Source organism: Chiroxiphia lanceolata, chromosome 2 (assembly GCF_009829145.1).
Source record: "Chiroxiphia lanceolata isolate bChiLan1 chromosome 2, bChiLan1.pri, whole genome shotgun sequence".
NCBI classification, from domain to species: domain Eukaryota; kingdom Metazoa; phylum Chordata; class Aves; order Passeriformes; family Pipridae; genus Chiroxiphia; species Chiroxiphia lanceolata.
In genome coordinates, this window is record NC_045638.1 from 18,737,447 (window position 1) to 18,756,436 (window position 18,990).

An 18,990-nucleotide genomic window follows, 5' to 3' on the forward strand; every position below is an offset into this window, starting at 1 on the left:
GCTTTTTGAATTAGATATCTCCTGTCATTCATCGTCTAGGTATTAAATGTCACAGGGTGTGTCCATCCTTTAAAAAAATTTTAAACACTTCTGGAGAAAAAAGGGAACCAAGGCTGTCACCTGCAGTGGGTGCATATTGAGTCTCAGTCTCCTGATCTTCCTTCAAGAAAACTGCCTCATTGAAGTGGATGGATTTATGTGAAGAACATTCTGTAGAAATTTGTGTCCAAATTAAAACACTGGCTTTAATCAGTAAAGGGCAGATACTGAGTAGCAAAGAAGTAGGTGTTTCTTAGACACGTCTCCAGATTTGAACTGTAGGACAGGCCTAAAATTGCCAAAAATCGTGCCACTTTGTACATGTGGTTGCTTTGCACGTGCAGCTCAGCTTGCCCACAGGAGCCGTCCAGTAAGCAAATCCACAATTTGTCAGGAAATCCACATCTTGGCAGGAAAGCTTAGTATATATGGGGGAACAACATTGAAAAACAATCTTATTCCTTGCCTCGTACCTGAATTTGAGCTTGGGAGACCAGAAGAGATCACTATCTTTCTCATCTCTTGCCTTACATAGCACAGAGTATTAAAAAAGTTGTCTGATTCCCCAGCTCTAAGCATGTGGTTATGGCTGAACCAGAAAACTGTGTTTCTGAGTTCAGAGCGGAGTCTGATGAAGCTGTGATATTCTGGCACAAATCACATTTCTCCTTTAGACTCCTTTGGAACAAGACTCCTGGTTAGCCTCTTCTCTGAAAATGTTTGTATATCAAGGCTTAAAATGCTTAATGGTATTAATTAAAAATTGTTTAAATTCACTCTTGTGGATAAGAAGTGACATAAATGCATAATATCAGCAATAGCACTAGAATGAGGCAAACTATGACATCCAGGCTTGTACACTGTAAGGTTAAATATGTGATATGAGAAAATTAATTGTACATATGTTTGTTGCTGCACAATCCAGGGAATGCTGACAAATGGAACATAGTCAGTCCAGCGAGAAATACCAAGGCAAGCCAGGAATGTGTTGTCAGGCAGCAATGACATCAGCCTACAACCCTTGCCAGCCTCCCTCCGCCAGGTCCACAGTTCCAGATCGCTGCTCTGCAAGGGCTGCCACTCCCTTCCTGTTAAATTACTGCACAAAGGACCAAATCTTAAAGTGGTTGTTTGGGTTTTTTCCACTTTACAAGAATATATTCTGACTACCCAACGTCTAATGTTGAATATACAGGGAATTTGTTTATATGAACAAAATATTCAGCCTTTCAGGTGGCTTCCCTTCTTCTTGCCCTGCTGTAGTCCTCCCTTCAATTTTGCTTGTTTTCCTCAGAGCTTGGTAAAAGTATGAGGGCTCCTGTTTTGACAGCTAGGTAACCCCCATCATGGTGTGTTTCGTTACCACATGGTTGTGGTCTTCATCTACTCCCACAATGTTCTGCAGGCTGCTTGTGAGAGTGTATATAATGTCAGAATTCCTTAGTAAATAGTCTGCCACTGTGGAGGTCAAACGGATGAGGAAACTGGTGGCTAACTAATGGTTTTTGCTTGCTTGGCTTGTTCATTTCTTAAATACCAGAAAATGTTCTTCATTCAGTGACTGATTTACTTTCAAAGTTTAAAAATGTTAGAAAATACCATGTGGGAGTTGGAATTTAATCTTCCCAAAGGAGACACTGGCCTTCAGTTTTCAGATATTACTTTAAATGTACCTAAAAATCATCAATGGTTAAATAGAGCTGCTTCCAAGAATGTTTTGATGGCTTAAAAAGGTCAAACTAAAGGTTAGTTTAACTGTTTTAAGTTGCATAACCTTCAAAAGACAGTGACAGCTGAAATAACTCAGTAATACATACCAATCAATATAATGGCTGGAAAACCATGCAAAGGGATATATAATTTTCAGAACTCACTGTAAAATCCAGGTGGTATATTTTTTACTGAGAAAGATGTATTTTTACTTCAGTTTAGATAATGTGCTTTTCTATAGCATTGGGAAAAACTCAGTGAAGACAAAGCACTTCAATTTTACCATGAGGCAAACTCAGAAAAATCAATTCTGTTGTCCTCATTGACAGTTATTGAATTATCTGCGAGTACAGCTTAGAGCTTCCTTCTGTTTTTATGTTGGAATAGCTCATGGAAACTAGTATTACTGATTGTTAGGATTCATCTAGGTAAGAAATGTGAAAACTAAATCATTTCACTTATTCTTGTACTCAGTGGGACCTAAAATCACAGACACTCTGATAGAGGTTATTTTTTTCATTTTTTGTATCTATCAAGCAGCATCTTGTCATATGAGCACTCTCGTAATTTTGAGGTGAACATGTTCAAGCCTGAATTTTGACAAAGGTAGGAATTTCAAGTCTGTGTTTAAAAAAGAGGGAGTGAAAAAAAAGTAGCATCAAATATATTGTTGACTGAAAGATGATCTTAAGCTGCAGCTGTGGTTTTGGATTTGGAAACCTTGTGGTCCCTCCTATTTCTTCTGTAGTTGTCCTGAGAGATCTTTCACCTGTTTGATTCTACCCTCCATTAACCCTGACTATTAATCTGCAGATATCTCCATTCTGAGTCTTAATCATTTTCTCACAGCTCTACCACTCAAAGTCTCTGCATTTTATGAATGAGGATATCATATTTGTGTCTGACATTACGATAGCAGATGCCATGAAAACAGACAGGATTTTTGGTAAGAATTACACATGAACATTTGAGTGCACAATTTAGTTTTTGTCAACACCCTAGAAAAATAATACCAAGAAAACATTGAGAATAGAACATTAAAAAATACAGAAAATAATTAATTAATAAAACTAAGAGCTAGTGCAAATATAAACTGAGTACATTGAGATGGAATATAACATGACCCATGTCTTAGTCTTCCTATGTCTTCCAAAAATAGCTTTGAACCTGTGTTCAAAAAGTTGCAGTAAAATATATTAGCATGCTTGAAAGAAGGATATGCAATAATTATTTTTTCTTTACAATTCTAGCATTTGTTTGTTAGAATTCCAAAATTAAAACTTGAATAAACTTAATATATATAATTAATATATATAATTAATTAAATTATATATAAAACCTAATTTTCTTTCTCTCGAGATTGAGTAGTTTTACATTTATTTTAAACCACTGGGTTAATTTAATAAAACTATAAAAATATTTTCCCCTTTGTAAAGAGATTAAATATTTCCTGAATCAACGTTAATTTTTTTTACTAACTTCAGTTGATTTGAATCAGTATTTGGGGGAATTATTTTTCTAATTATTTTTTCAAATTTTATCCATCTCTAGTTTATATATATATATAAAAGTATATTTAGTATATATTAGTATGTAAGTATATATACTTATATATATATAAGTATATACTTATATATAAGTATATCTACCAGTCTTTGTTATCATATATGTCAGCCTAACCAGTTAATTATTCCTGGAAGTTTACCATTATTAAAAATTAATTTACTATAGATTTATCCATATTTTTTCAAATGTATGTTTAAATTATGTATTACTTTCTTTAGTCATTGACTAGAGCCATTAATAGCATGCATGAGGTTTGTCCTTCATAAATATCATTAAAAATTCCTTCTTTAAATGGAAATAGAGCTTCATAGAGCTTGTTCTGTCGTGACACAATTACAGCTGTTTTCCTGTTCCAGCTCCTAGGGAATGTATATCCATTAAAGAGTCATTAGATAAAAACTCACAATCAACTCCTCAGTGGGAACAAGAACCCACTCACCAAACCGTGGGAGCACTCCAGGCGACAGGCTAAATGCAGATACTTTCTTACTTACTATCATTCCCTGACTTTATTGATCTTTTGCTCCTTCCTGTGTGCTGATGTGGCTTCAGTGCACTGATGTTAGTACTGGTGAGAGTTAGGTAAACACAGTGATAAACTGGACTGTGATGCCTTCAGCTAGATCTGCATTAATACATTAAATGCACGAAGATCTTCCTGCACACTGAGGTCAACTGGCCCACAGAATAGCCCGCATCTATGGTAGGGATTTTTTTTCACCCCGCAGCTGGGTGACTACGTGCATGCTGCCTATTGGGAAAGGACCCTCAGACCCTCCAACTCCCAAACCATGCTCAGGAATTGTTTGAGAGAAAGCTGGTTGATGTGGGCATGTCTAATACCATGGGCCATCCTCAGAGTTTATTAGTCTAGACGAACCTCTCCCAGTGACCAGAAATGCTCCCATGGGCTGTTTCATTTGCCAACAAAAACCCAGGAAGCTTCACCGTATTTGGGAGTGAGGGTGACAGCTTGCAAGTCCCAAGGTGCTGAGGTGCCCTGCAGAGTCAAAATGTCTTTTGGGCAGGCATGGTTACAAAAATGCCTGCCACTAGTGACTTCCAGTTAAAGATGGGAGATTTTTTTGGTACAAGTTTCTTTCTTGAATGAAAGTACCTAGATGCTACCCTGGGAGTCCTTGGCTTCACTGCTTTTCCAAGAAAGTTTCACAGTGAGAGCAGTGCAAAGCACTTCAGAGTACCTGAAGAGCAATAGCTAAACTTAAAGACAGGGCCAGTGCTTATTGCTTATACTGGCTTTAGGCACTACCATGGGGTTTATGTGAGTGGGAGCACTTGGCCAAACACAGCATAGACAGAGTCACAGAGGAGAACACCCTTCAGAAGATATTGAACGGCTACCAAACTACCCCCTAATTTTTCCATTTTTGCAGATCCCTTCTTTTACCTTCTGAGAGGAGGGCGCATCCATCAGCTGAATGGGAGGTAAGTGCAGGTCTATGAACCTATGGTGTAACAAGGCACTCTAATATGGGAATTTTTCTGGTCAGTTTGTGAGGTGAACCTTTATGATTAATCCAGCTGGAGGAATCATGGAGCTGCTGTTAGTTAAAACGCTAACATTTTTCTAGTATTCTACTGGAGTGGTGGTGCAGACTTCAGAAACCTGACTTTTTCAGTAAACTGATATAATTCAGAAATGAATCTTGGAAGGGTCAACTCACAAAAAAGAAAACAATACAACTTTTCCTACAGCTGTTTCCTCTTGGCTAAGACCCTGTTGTACCCTACAGACAGCTTTTTGGTTGACTGACCCGCAGGTAGGTCTTTAGGTTACTATCTTTAGCTTTCTTTTTGATTCCACATTTCTTCTAGTTTCTGTGTAAGTAGCTCAAGCTAATCACACTGTCTCAGGCTCATAGTTTAGAAGTTTGCAAGAGCTAGACCTCTGTTTCTCATTGGATGGTTTGTATTTCTCTGCAGAGAGCTGAGCTCTGATACAGAGTTATTATGTTTATTACTATTGGATCTCCTCTGGTGCTTTCTGTTGTATAAGCTGAAATTTCAAGACAGATAAATGTCATGTTTTATTTTCAAATAAAATCAGAAACAGAAAGAAGGAAACAGTTAAAAGCTTTCTCTGATCCTGAAGTTAAAAGGAGTACATATGCTAGCTTTATTTATATAAAGAACAATGAGAGGGAAAAAAGGAAAGAAAACAATTTATGCAAGAAATTTCTTTGCTTAATCTCTTTGTATGTTTCTAAATATTTGTTCCCGCTTCTCACTCACTTTGCCTTCCCAAAATGGAATGACTTTTTATAATTGTTTTGGAAACAAGATGGAAAAGGTACAGCCTTTTAATCTTTATTCTGCTTCAGTTTACAATGCAGGGTATCTGACCACGGCTGTTCTCTGGGTTCTTATAGTAGATGACATAAAAATAATGACAGAAATTGGTATTGCTATCAGTTTTGCACATTCTATTTTGTATCCCAGATTGGTCCTATAGGCTGAAATATTGTGGGATTTCTCAACAGGAATAGATTTGCCCAGTGATTTTATGGGCAAAATTTACAATGAAGCAGTGAGTACAGGCGATTTCCAATGTTCGTGAGTGTTCATAATGTAAAAGACTCAGCTGCAAGACAGGTCTGGATCCTATCCCTATTTTTAGGACAATCTGAGACCCTAGAAATGAACAACACTGACTTTTGTCCTATTAAAAATCCAGGACATTTCTCCCCTCGTGACACAGTCTTCAAAGTAAACTTGACCCTGGCTATGAAATTCTCTCATGCATTGAGATACCAGCTTTTTGTATCTCATGGACATGGCAGGTTTCTGACTGATGTTTGGTTTAGACATATACACAAAGTGCCTGAGGCACCCGCTGGGCCTAAACAAAGAAGCCTGGGAAAGGTCTCACCATATCTATTGTCTTACACTGACATCAGCCTTTCCATTACAAAGCCTTTCAAGACCAAAAGTAATCAATAATGATGAATGTGGTTTTTCCCTGTGTGCATCTGAGACAGATGGAGAGTCACTGTGGACACAATAGCCTGCAGGCAAGGGCGCTGACATGGTTGTTAAAAAACATCCCCAAAACCGTACATAAAAAAAAGGTATAAAGTTTTGTGTAGTTTTTTTTTTTTACATATTTGCCTGATTAATGACAGATTCCTTCAGGGAGCAGTAACTGCATTACCTGCTTGCATGAGGATTGGTGCTCTTGCTGAGCAGCATCCATCTCTTGGAGAAATGACAGAGAGTTTTCCACATGGAAACTGCATCTCCCTTCCTTTCCAAACTCCCATTTCCCAAGCTTTCCTTACTTACCCCTCTCTCCATCTCTCTTCTTTCTTGCTTAGGCTGTCTGGTTCAAAATATATCTGTTTACAGAGGCATCATGTAGCTGAAAATACATGTCTCAGTTAGTAATTCTTGGAAAGAAACTGGTTATAGACTATGCTGCATTTTAAACCTCCTTGCATATAGCTGTGTTCACTTAGGGTCAGATGAAGGAAGCAGTCCCACAGTGACACATCCTCAGAGAGACTGCAGGTATCATTGCAATGAGCATGGCTGTAAGAAAGCAGTCTTGCCAAGGGGCCAGGAGATTGGCTTCATGTGAGCAGATGCTGCATATACCTTATCCCATCCCTGCCTACTCACATTTGTTCCACCCATAGAACATCTCCCCTTCACCAGAGGTATATATCAGTCTTCTGACAAATGCAAACAGAAGGGAAGTCAAAGCAGACTGGAAATTATCAGAACTTGATTATTTTTCCAGTATTGGTTTTGTTTTTCATTTGCCTCTGCAAATAAAAAAGTTCTTTTGTGATGCCAATAGAGGTACAGATGGGTGGTTGGGATGGATGATGATGAGTCCCTAGTGAAGCTTATAAAAGCATTTACAGTAGCACTCACTTAAGAAAATTATTTTAATAAAGCTAGAAACAACAAGAGAACAAACAGGAACACAAACAGGAACCTCTGAAGTTGGATTTGGCCCTCAGTTCCAATGGGATGAGAAAGAAGCTTTTCTGTTTAATTGTTAACAACAGAAAGCCCAATGTAAGCATATAAGCATTTTTTTATTACAATATATTAGTAATTAATCAGAAACTGTCCTGATAATATTTTACATAGAGCTCAACAGATTGTGCAGTAGTAGATATAATTGGGGAAATATTACATGAAGGACACAAGATATGTTAGTGTTTTAATTAGCATATAATAGGGCTACTTGATCTAAAGGTGTGACTAGCTTTGTTTCTGAACATAGGATCCCCTCCCCATCCATAGGCTATCCTGGCTGTGTGAACTGCTCCATTGGTCTAAGACCATATATGCTGTCAGTCATGTGCAACACCTTGGCTAAATTACTGACCTATATTCTTGTCTTTGTGCATTGGAGGGGAGAAAAACCCACTGGAGACAAAGTTTGTGATATCCAGAGAATGCTTCTTGATTCCCAGATTCTAATTTACATGGACGTCAGCAGTGAGTGTGTTTCAAACCTTTCCGCACAGTCTTACAGCTCCAGAAGGGCTCATGTGGTCTATTCACTTCAAAACCCATTTCTCCTACACCAATGGAAAGGAAAGGGGAGGGCTGGCATGTTTAGTAATTTATTCCAGTCTTCCCACACGGGGGGAGGCAGGGAAATTAAAGGCTTCTGTAGTTAGTGGGGTTGCACTGTTGCAAATGAAGGCACCATTTAGATCAGGATCATGCTAATTTGTCCCTGTGGACACCTTTGGAAGAAAACAAAAAAGCATACCCAAAGACAGATTGCTTCCTTTACATTAATAACAAAAGTGTTTATTCTAGTAAAAAGTTGAAAAGGAGCAATTAGAGACTTCAGGGAATACACTCAGTGAAAATGTGTTGGGTTTTTTTGGTTGGTTTTTTTTGTTTGTTTTTGGTTTTGTTTTTTTTTTTTTTTTTTTGTCCTGGACTACAGATAATTTACTAAATTGCCGTATTTTACTTCTTGTGGTCACCAGTGGCACAGTGACCCTGTTGTGGTAATGCTCCTCTGCCATGCTCTGAAAAATCCGATAACCCCTTGTGGCTGTCCCAGGATGCTGTTTGTTACAGGCAGCCCAAGCCTCAGAAATGTGCTGTGTGCCTTGTGGAGCTGCTTGCAGCCCCTGGGCTGTATATACTGCCCTGGCTAAAAGTCGAGCAAGTGTGTCTTGCCTTGGCATGTGAAGGGAAAGGGACGTCAAGAGGAAAGTGACCCTAAAAGTAATTTCTGTGGTTTATTTGTAGCAATTCTATATTTACAATGTGCCTAAAAATCCTTCATCCAAATCTACTTGGCAAGCTAGTTTGCAGCTCCAGCCCAAAAGCTTTATTCATGTATCTAATCTCTACTGATCAGAAAAGTTGAAGTAATTAGGAAAGAACAAGATGGACAAATTAAAATTAATCTCTTGCTTTATTATTTTATGGTTTATCCTAAAGCCATGCCTACTCCCCAAACACAGATAGCTGTTTGTATCCTCCCCCTTCCCTCTTCATACACCAAGTTAAGCATTTGCCCTGAGTTCTTGCATCTGAGAGGGATGCCCAGCCACTGGGGTATGTGTCAAGAGACCTCCATGCTTTTTAACAACTTCAAAATCTCTTGCTCAAGACTTGGTTTGCTGGAGTATGAGACATTGTGAGCACAGTGTAGCCATTTGTGTGTGTGTGTGAGTGCACTACAACATGTAGCAGTGGTGAGGCTGTGGGATGTTAGTGTATCTTTCCATATGCCTCAAGCCCTCTGCTGCTATGAAGTCATGGATGTCTTTCCTTCAAGGAGATTCAACAACGTTTCTTAACAAAAATGAAGGAAACATTGTGAAACTACTACCCTTGCCCAGTTTCAGTCTGGTATGGCCGCTAGTGTGGTGCCAGCCGTTTTCATTGTTGTCCGCTATATTTAAACAGAATTAAAAGAAAAAAAAAAAAAGAATGCTTACCTATCCTAATCTCTACTATCATTTAAAGTTTCCTCTTATCCCTTAAAGACAACAGCTTACAAAAATGAAGCCTAAAAATACCCCAGTGATAATCAGGTAGAATAACCCATTCTCCCTCAGATCATTTCCCATTCTTTTTTTTTTTTCCCCCCCTCGCCCCAATCCAAATTTTAAAAATTATATGTTTTGAAGGTCAGCAGACTTGTAGGTACTGAACTACCTGATAAAGCATCAGGCTGAATTCCAGCATTGTAACCTGCCACTGGATGCCCCTTCCTTCCTGTAGTCTGAGATCTATTGCTCAGCTTTCTGCAGCATGGATGGAGACGGAGGCAATAGTTTATATGGAAAGGTAATTGCTCTCTCTTGCAGATCACTAGTTTCATGCTTTTAATAAGACATTCATCATCAACCAGTTGTAACTTTCCATCTTCAGATAGTTTTAAAGAAATATATATCTCCTCCTCTGCGAAAAATATTGCAGTGACCTTTTTTTTTGAGATGGCTACACCCTGGACATCATTAGCAAGATCCACAATTGAAAGGAAAGTCTGTACATTTTTGACCAAGCAGAGGCAAGAAAGCACTGGTGTGGCTAAAGCTGCCACTAAAAGCATCTGTTGCTATAAAAAGCAATAAAAAGCTGTAAACCATGAACAGAGAGCAGATGCACAGCCTTGGTTGGCTGGTCAGTGCAAACCCTGCCAGCTCTGAGCTCTTTTCCAAGCCTGTCAGCAATGTCTCTGTCTTGTGTGGGCTGGGCTTTGGATTTCTTGGGCTCTTGCAATCAAATCCTGCTGAGTCACAGGAACTAGAAACATGCAAAGGGACACTGTGCCAACCCCGTGAGACACACTGAACTCAGAGACTGGCCATACCAAGTGTTATTCCTACCAAAGACAGGCATCCTGTGTACAATTTCCTGATGGACTTCTCTTAACAATTGCATGAATGTTAGGCAGACCTAGGCTGGATGCAAAAAAGGTGTGGCCATACCATCTCCTGTGTACTTCCCCTGTGCCTACCTAACAGTCATTAAGTCCAAACCATTTCTGTGGCACCTTTAAATCAACCATCTTTTCTTAGTTAAACCACAATTGATCTATATACTGGCTAGCAATGGTAGATGCATCAGTCCAAACTGAAGAGATGGAACCTATTCTTTCTTAAAGATTTGGCTCCCTGAAAAATCAGTGTTGTCAAGAAGAAAAAATTTGAAATGAAACTTCTTGATTTGGCCCCACATCTTCCCCACTGGCTCACCATTGACAAAATGCAAGGGCTACATCCGTACCACTGGACTGAACACTCCTGGGACTGTTTTTAGCAGCTGGCAGGGAATGAGCCATCTTCCCCCACAGTATCACCTTCTCTCTCTCCCCAACACAGAGCAGCTGCAGGAAAACAGCCAGCTGGGAATGGTCTATGGGCTCTGCTAACTCCCAAACCACACCTGCAAACTGTGATATTAGGATGTACCGAAGATTTGCCGGTAACTGTTCTAATAAATTAACAATGCAGATGATCAAATTTTGAGGACTACGAACATACCTTGGCACTCTCATAGATGTACTACAGTAGATACAGACAAGCAGCCCATGTTCTGGACAAGAAGTTCTGTATTTTCAGTCTACAGTAACTGTTTTCTGGTGTCTGAGACACCCTCACTTTGGATTTCTAAGGCACACTAAAGCTACCACATCAACACAGACAGAGGCAGATGCTTGGTCTGTGTTGGACACTCCTGATTGGTAACTTACTCTCCTTTTAATCTTTCTCCATTTCATCTCCTAGTTCTAACTGTAACCAAAAGCAATACTTGCAGCTCACAAGGAGTTTAAATTATAATGCTGATCCTGAAATTACAGTGTTCATGCTTTAAATTATACTTCCAACTTGAGCTTACCTTTTCTTACTGCATCAGGATCACACCCATGGGGCTTTTTCTGTCTGCATTTAGTCGTTGAGTGAAAATGCTTTCCTTCTCCCTGACCCATGTGATCTGCTGCGATGAGCAGGATGGTATGATCATGTATCAAAGCATAGATCCCGGGGGGTGCCTTCTTGAGTTATTTTTACTGTACTGAAACTGCCACTGCTCCTGTGTGATGGGAATTACACCGTGTTTGACAAATTCTGCCCATTGTAAATTGCCTTGTACACTCAAATGATACATAAGTAAGGCTTAATAATAAGAAGAGAAAAAACTGCTCCAAAACACTACTATAGATCATTCATAAGCATAGCAGAGTTCACTGTTCAGTTCTGCTCCTGATCTTGAAGATATACTTAACTGGATATTTTTTACCATTCTGACTATCTCTGCACACGTACTCATTAGGAACTTATGCTTGGTGTAGACTCCATCCCATGTTCATTAATGAACTCCACTGGTGTTCCTTGTCTCTTGCCCTCTATCCCTTGCCCTGCTGATGGTTACTCACAGGCCATAGCGCCAAGCAGATTGCATTTATGGATATTGAGGTGGGAGAAATCCCTGCAAATGTCATTTTGGTTTCTGTTATACCATAGATTAGCTTTCAAAAACAGTTGTTCAGTTCAACTGTGTTTTGTGTACCACTGGGCTACTCATGCTACCACGTTCTTATGGTGGAAAATGATTGCACAAGATAGTGGAGCTGGTGCATCTTTTTCTGCTCCTTCGTTATAATTCTGAGGGTGCAAAACGCTCATGAGCTGCACCCCACTCACCTCTTCCTGCCAGAGAAGCCACTCATTATGTTTCTTTCAGCCTGCATTGTGTTACTGAGGAAGTAAGTGATGTATCTCAGCTATCCTGTCATGGGACAGAGCTGATTTTCTTAGGTAGCTTCACCAAGCAAGTGCTTTAATACTAAAATACTTTCAAAATCAATATTTCTGTCACCTCAGTTGATGGTCTTGGCACAAAGACTAAGGACTGAAAAGGTCTGGAAGTCCAAATTTCAGGGAAATGATGAGTACTAAGGGTTAATTTCATATTCAGGGTATGCATCCAGATTGGAGTTGAGGAGTCCATTTTTTTCTTGACACTTTTGTGTCAGTTGCTGTTTTTATTTTTCCATCTGTTCTGAGCAGGCGCTCTTGCTGTGCACTGTACTAAAAGTCAAGTAAGGACCAACCTGAGTTAGAGAGGCTGTCATGGCCTTACCCCCTCACTCCATCCTAGCTGCTGTGTTGTCCCTTCTTGTGACATATGAGACAGTTGCTGTGGTAGGCTGCAGGGTCCCTCTCCATTTGCAGCAGGGTTGCATTCATCCCATGTGCTTCAGTTTGGCAGAGCAAATCCAGTTCTTTCCTCTCCTCGCCATGGCAGAACACACTAGCTGTGATTAGGGCTTTTTTTTTGCTTAGGATGTTTTTGCAAATCACTTGTGGTGAAAAAGCAAGGCCTTACATTTCCAGGAAAATGAAGCTGACAAATGGAAATAGATAATCTGTCCTTCAGGTGAGCTTTCTCTACAGCACAATATGTGAGCTATTGGAGCCTTGTAGAGAAGAGCAGTTCAAATTGCATGGTCAGGGACTTAATAATTCTTAGGTATGAATCATTGCTGTCAGAGTTTCTATGGGAACAGAGAAATAAATTAATATTTAGGCTATTTTCAAATTAATTCTATGAGAAGATCCAAAGGTTGTGCAATGTCTAGAAATTATAGAAGAAATAAATAATTGTATCACTTAGATTTCGCTAGTTACTGTTACTGGGTTTTTTTGAAAAGTATGGTTTATACAACTTAGTCACAAAATGTTTAAACACAACAGAAGATAAACAGGACATTTGGCTGTAAGTTCAGAACAATGAACTCATAAGGTTTATTTTTATATGCAAGTTCAGCTTGGATGCGTGCCATGTAACACAAAATCCAGTTACCACTTAATGCTTTTTTTTTTTCTCCCTTGAAGTGATGAGGGCATCTGGATCCCATTTTAAATTGCAAACTAGGCTTTTTAGCTTTTTAAAACAATTTGCATAGCTTGAACTAATTAGTGCTTTGGTTGATGTGTAGGCAGTAAAACAACATGACCCCAAGCATGAGAGAGGTGAAGGAGAATTGCATGAATTTTGGCATTTCTTAACTTTTGAGAGCTTGAATTAACTACCCAAACATTTCAATACAAGCAGGGTATGCACACAGAGGAAGTAACGAAGTAATACTAGAAGGAGACCCCCAGGATAAGCTATGTGTGTTTCCCAGCATCGTAAATAAATGTTCACAGAGCCTAAATATGCAGCTTAATGTTCTGTTACCTTGAGCAAAGCCAACAGCCTCAGCCAGATGCATCTGTCTCTCTTGAGCTGAGCTGTTCGCTGCAGTCCCTGGAGCACGTGGGAGCTCCAGAGGTCCATTTTCTGTGATCTGCACTATTTCTGCTGATATTGGGCTGATGTCCCTCAGTTCCATCTGGTTGGACCAGCATTGGCCAATGCCCAGCCAATTTCAGGTTTTGGAGTGATGTTTTCCTCTCTCCAATCACACTCAAGTCTCTGCAAGCAACCCCCTGGTTATGTTCAAGGATAAATAGAGTGTGGTATCTTGTGGCTGAACTGCCATAAGTGGGTGCTACAGGGAATCATAGGTCTTCAGTTGTATGAAATAAGGGAAAGCAGAAGAAACAGATAATTTCCATTCTAGACAAATCTAGTTTGCATAAAAATGAGGAAACCTGAACTATACCCTTCCAAACCCAAGCGTCAGATCCATATACCTAAAATAGATGGCTTGGATTAGGTTTTGCCCAGGTTGCAGCACTTTGCAGCACTATGGTGAGGATGACAAGAAGGGATTGCCCTGCTAGAGTGGAGTGCTACAGATCAGTGAAGCATTTCTGCAGAGCTGTGCAGGAACTGAAGTCTTGATGAAACATTTTGGTTTAATGATACAGCTTGTTCTGCCAAAAGCATTCTGGCATTTCAATTCTGCTATGCTTCAACCTTCTGCAGCCTGCAATTCTTCATAGACAGCTTAGATACAATTAGGGCTTTTTTTCAGAAGATGACAGAATGCATTCCCTGAATCCCAGGCACTGAAGAATGACTGTTGCTTGAAGAAAATGTTGCTGGATATTTTTAAACTTGGACAAAGCCATCTTTGTTCAGAGAAATAGTTAAAATTATTTACCTGAAATGTTTGAAACATTTGTCTTTGATGCAGATACTTGCTTGGCACCTGGAAGTGATGAGCCCCTGCAATGACAATCAGGGGATGGAGGGACTGGGGACCAGCTCTGCAGGAAACCCCTGAAGTGCTGGTGGTCTGAACATGAGCCTGTGGTTGGACCTGATGATCTCAGAGGTCTTTTCCAACCTGGCTGATTCTATGATTCTATGACAGCAAAGGCAGCCAGCAGCTCCTGAGCTGTGTAATCAGGGCTATGAGGAAGATCAAGGGAAGGGATTGTGCCGCACTCATCAGACCGCATCTAGATACTGAGTCCAGTTTTGGGACCTGTCACAGGAAAGACATGGAGAAACTGGAGGGAGCTCAAGGGAGGGCCCCTAAGGTTGTAGGGCTGGAGCACGTGCCGCATGAGGAGACGCTGGGGAAGCAGGGCAGGGTCAGCCTGGAGAAGGGATGACTGAAGAAAGAGAAGCCTGGAGAAATGATGGGACTTAGTCCCCAGCCCTGACAAAGGGTCATGGAAGAGATGGAGTGGGGGTCCTCACAGCGGTACAGGATGGGAGGGCAAGAAGCAATGGCCACAAGTTGGAATGAAAGAGGTTCAGGTTGAGTATAGGAAGGAACTTTCCCAATGAGGAGGTGGAGCAGGTCACCCTGAGTGGCTGTGCTGCCTCCATCCCTGAAGGGTTTCAAGCCCTTACTGGTCCAAGCCATGAACAGCCTGGTCTGACCCCAGCATTGGTCCTACTTGGGGCAGGAGGGTAAACTAGGTCTCTCCCAGCCTATCATCCTCTGATCTTAATCAACTGAAAATGGGGTCCTGCTCTAAACACACTTAACAAGTGGTACTGCTGCCAATGCTGCCTTACAGCAGCTGCACTGAGCCTGAGATCAGACCACTCTTGTTGCAGATGTGATGGACAGCATCCAACCAGCAAATGGCAGGCCACCTTATTCTTTCCTTTCGCTTTTTAAAGGTATTTGAGAAGCTCTTGAGGTCTGTGCAAGTCTTCCAGATAGAAACCTAACCACCCACATTCATCTGTAAAAACCATATATGGCCTTAAACAACTGTACTCAGGTCAATGCAATGTTACATTTTACTATAGGCTATTTGATACACATTATATTTGCAAATTGAGAAATACTGTAGCAGTCCTTGCCAGGGCTGAGCAATCCAAGAAATATTAAGTTTCAAATCGATTCAGATCTGTGCACTGGAGCTGTATCCACAGTCTTGCACACCATCCAGCTTTTCTTAGTATCTATCACTGTTACTATTTGTTATGACAGCTACATTATTTGTGAGGTAACGGAACGTTATAAAACAAAGCAGAGCTGTTTAAAGTATCAAAATTCCCTTATTGTGTAAACTTTCGTCTTAGGTTTCACTATTTTTTTGGGTCATCCAGCATGTACATTTCTATACTATAGACATGATAAATCTGTATATTAATCTTTGTGACCTCCATTTGCCCTGGCTCATGTGATCTCAGTATTTCCATGGCAAAAAAATAACAGAAGACTCAATGTAGAAAATTTAAGGCATTTACTGTGTTTATAAATCTCACTATGGACTTGATCTTGTAATTCCTTTACTTGGTTAAATTTTCATTATTCATCTAAAGACTGTTGCTGAAGTGTAACATTACATGTAAGGGAAGATTTGTAACATCAGGCCCCAGTGAGATGTTAAGGTTAGCAGCAATCATCCCTGTCTTCCATCAAGTGGGGGAAGTCATGGAAAGAAAACAAAAAGTTCTTGTGGAAATGATTAAATCAGCTGCATCTGCTGTGGAAAGCCGGAACATCACACAGGGAAGCTGCAGGTGTGCTGGGGCAGGAGGGGGCTGAGAACAGCCCTGTGCCCAACTGAGAGGCAAAGGGCCAGGTAAGGGCAGCTGGAGCTTGGGCTCAGCCCCTCTGAAAGGAGACCAGGTGTCCCAACACAGGGCAGCTGGGAGAAGGTCTAGTGTGAAAGAGGCAGCTATGGGGGATCAGTATGAGAGCAGCATCATTTTCAAGAACTGTTCTTCACATTAGCCTATAATGTCAAGGCATGTAGTGCTTTATTATTCATATTCCATTATTATTGTTGTTATTTATTTTAATTTGATACTAAACAAACAAGCAGTAACCAAAAAGGACACATACAAGGCCTGGGCACTCTGCATGTCCTCCCAGGGTAGACCCTTAACCTCCCACCTCTCACCTTCAGCACCATCCAGGAGCCAGTGAAGTCTTTCATTGCCTCCCTGTTACGGTGTAGTGGCTAATTAGGAACGGCCTGTGTTTATAAGCAACTCTGCAGCCCTTGCCCAGCCCCAGGAGGGGATGCAATGGCAGCAGCTTCAGAACATCCAGCCAGGGCTGCAGGAAGGGAGAGGGCACTTGCAAGAGTGGTTAGTGCTGGGAGGTTGAAGAGAGAACCTGGTACTATCTGTAAATCCCAACCTGACCATTCCCAGAAAGCCTGAGAACAACCCCTTTTCCTCACTTGCTTTCACGGGAAATAAAAACAAGTCTCAAGTCTGGCTTAATATATTTTCCTAGCTAAAACCATAAGAAAACAAACCAAATTTATTAGGAACAATTAGTTTCACTTTAGGTGTTGCTTATCTGTGAGAGAATACAGTAAATCTGATTAATTTGAGGAAAGAGGAGGAGAGATTATGCACTCTGCTGTTGTTTGGTTAGTTTAGATGAGTACTAGATGTTGCTAAAGGCCTTCAAGTTTCAATTTTTAAATCTGTTGCCAAAGGGGTGGGGAGATGTATACAATAGCCAGCATGACCAATGTGATCGTTTTTGGCTATTTCATTTCAGTTCTCCATATTCTCCCCCCTTTTGACCTCTTGTTATCTCTATTGGAAGCACCTTATGCATAGTGCTGATATTTCTATATTTTTGAAAAAAATTTCATCTTTGGCACATAAGAATGGTCAGGAAGTCAAAGAAGACACAGAACTCTCCTGACTAATGTATTTGTATAATATATAATTTTGCAGACTGTGCTGGAGATTAAAATTTAATAGGGCAGGCGTCTTTTCTCTTTTAACCTCCTGTGCCATAAGGACAAATTCTCATGAATTTTCTTGACTCTCCTGAATAAAATTAATTACTTTTTAAAAGCTGCTCTCTGGGAGACCTAATTATCTTTTTATCTGTGCTGCTGACATATTCCTAATCTGATGTTGATCCAAATGATTTCAGAATCTGTGCTTCTTTTTCCTCAAAAACCTGCTGCCTCTCTAAGAGAGATCTGAAGAGCAACGGCTCAGAAGCCCTTATTTCTAACTTTCTGAGCTGCCTTCAAATCCAAGAGCAGACTGCTGCCAAGAAACAGCAAACTCTGTGTGAATAAGGGATGTGGTGCCATAGGAGTGATTCAGGGTATGGGATGCATTCATCTGTATACCAAAACTGGGAATGGAAGTGGTCCACTGCACTGCCTGTTTTGGTGGGTAAGCAGAGGTGGTGTAACAGAAGCTTAGAAGCACTGCTTTATTTACCTGACTTCTTGTGGTACGGATTGCCCACCCTCTTACAGCCCACAGAGAGGCTAACAGAATTTTGGGTCTGGCATGGTGCAGCTGCTGAAGGAATTTCAGTGCACTTATAGTGCAGATTTACAATGGAGCTTGGAGTTAAGCTGTGCTTGCATTTTCGGGGTTACTGAAACCTGCCATTATTTTAGAAGAAAGCAATAGAAAGGGGGGGAAACCAAAGACATTAGGAGAAACAAAGGGATTCAGGAAAGGTGTGTGAGAGCATGACATTAACTAAAGACAGCCAGCCACACTAATTCTTGGGGAGAGAAGGAGCAGAAGAGGTGACTTGAGGGCTGTCAATCCTCAAATAGGGAACACATGCAGTACTTAGTACTTTATGCAGTGTAGGAGCCATTGCAGCAGGAGAGTTCTGGTGGTTTGAGACCTTTCTTAGGCCTGTGCATGTTTGATAAATGCTGCAAGACCAAGTGGTGATGTTACTTACTTCTTTGTGCAGACCTCAGTGTCCCTATCAGGTGCTGCAGTAACTTACACATGAATAGATATCTGGAGCAGTTCAGGTTGTTTCCTCTGAAAGGAATCTATCTGGTTTACATGTGTCAGGGACATTCTGCAGACTGGACTGATGCATGGTAAGTTGGGTCAAGTAGAGGATTTACTTTGAACCACCTTACTGCTCTGGACCACAGGAGTCTTCAGGGCACAGCCTTTGTGCTGTGGAGTGGCTAGCCCACACGAGTTAGGAGGTCAGAATCTGAAAAAGTGAATTAAGCTGTTGCTTAAAATGGAGTTTGTTATCATCTGGTTGCAAATAGATTTTTTTTCTCCCCAAGAAACTTAAAATCAATTAAAAAATAACTTCCTGATAATAGTATTTATTTAAGTAGTTCTTAAAGAATTCAGAATGCATCAGACTTTAAGATGACTTACACCTCTTTTGTAACTTCATGAACTCTATGATTTTCAAATCTCCACAATAATGTCTGACCTCCAGTAATACTTTCTCTCATTTTGTCCTGTGGTTGTGCCAGGTGTCTCATTCAGCACAGCAATAGAGCCCCGTAAATTTTATTCACTGGCTTTCAGGTGTTAGTT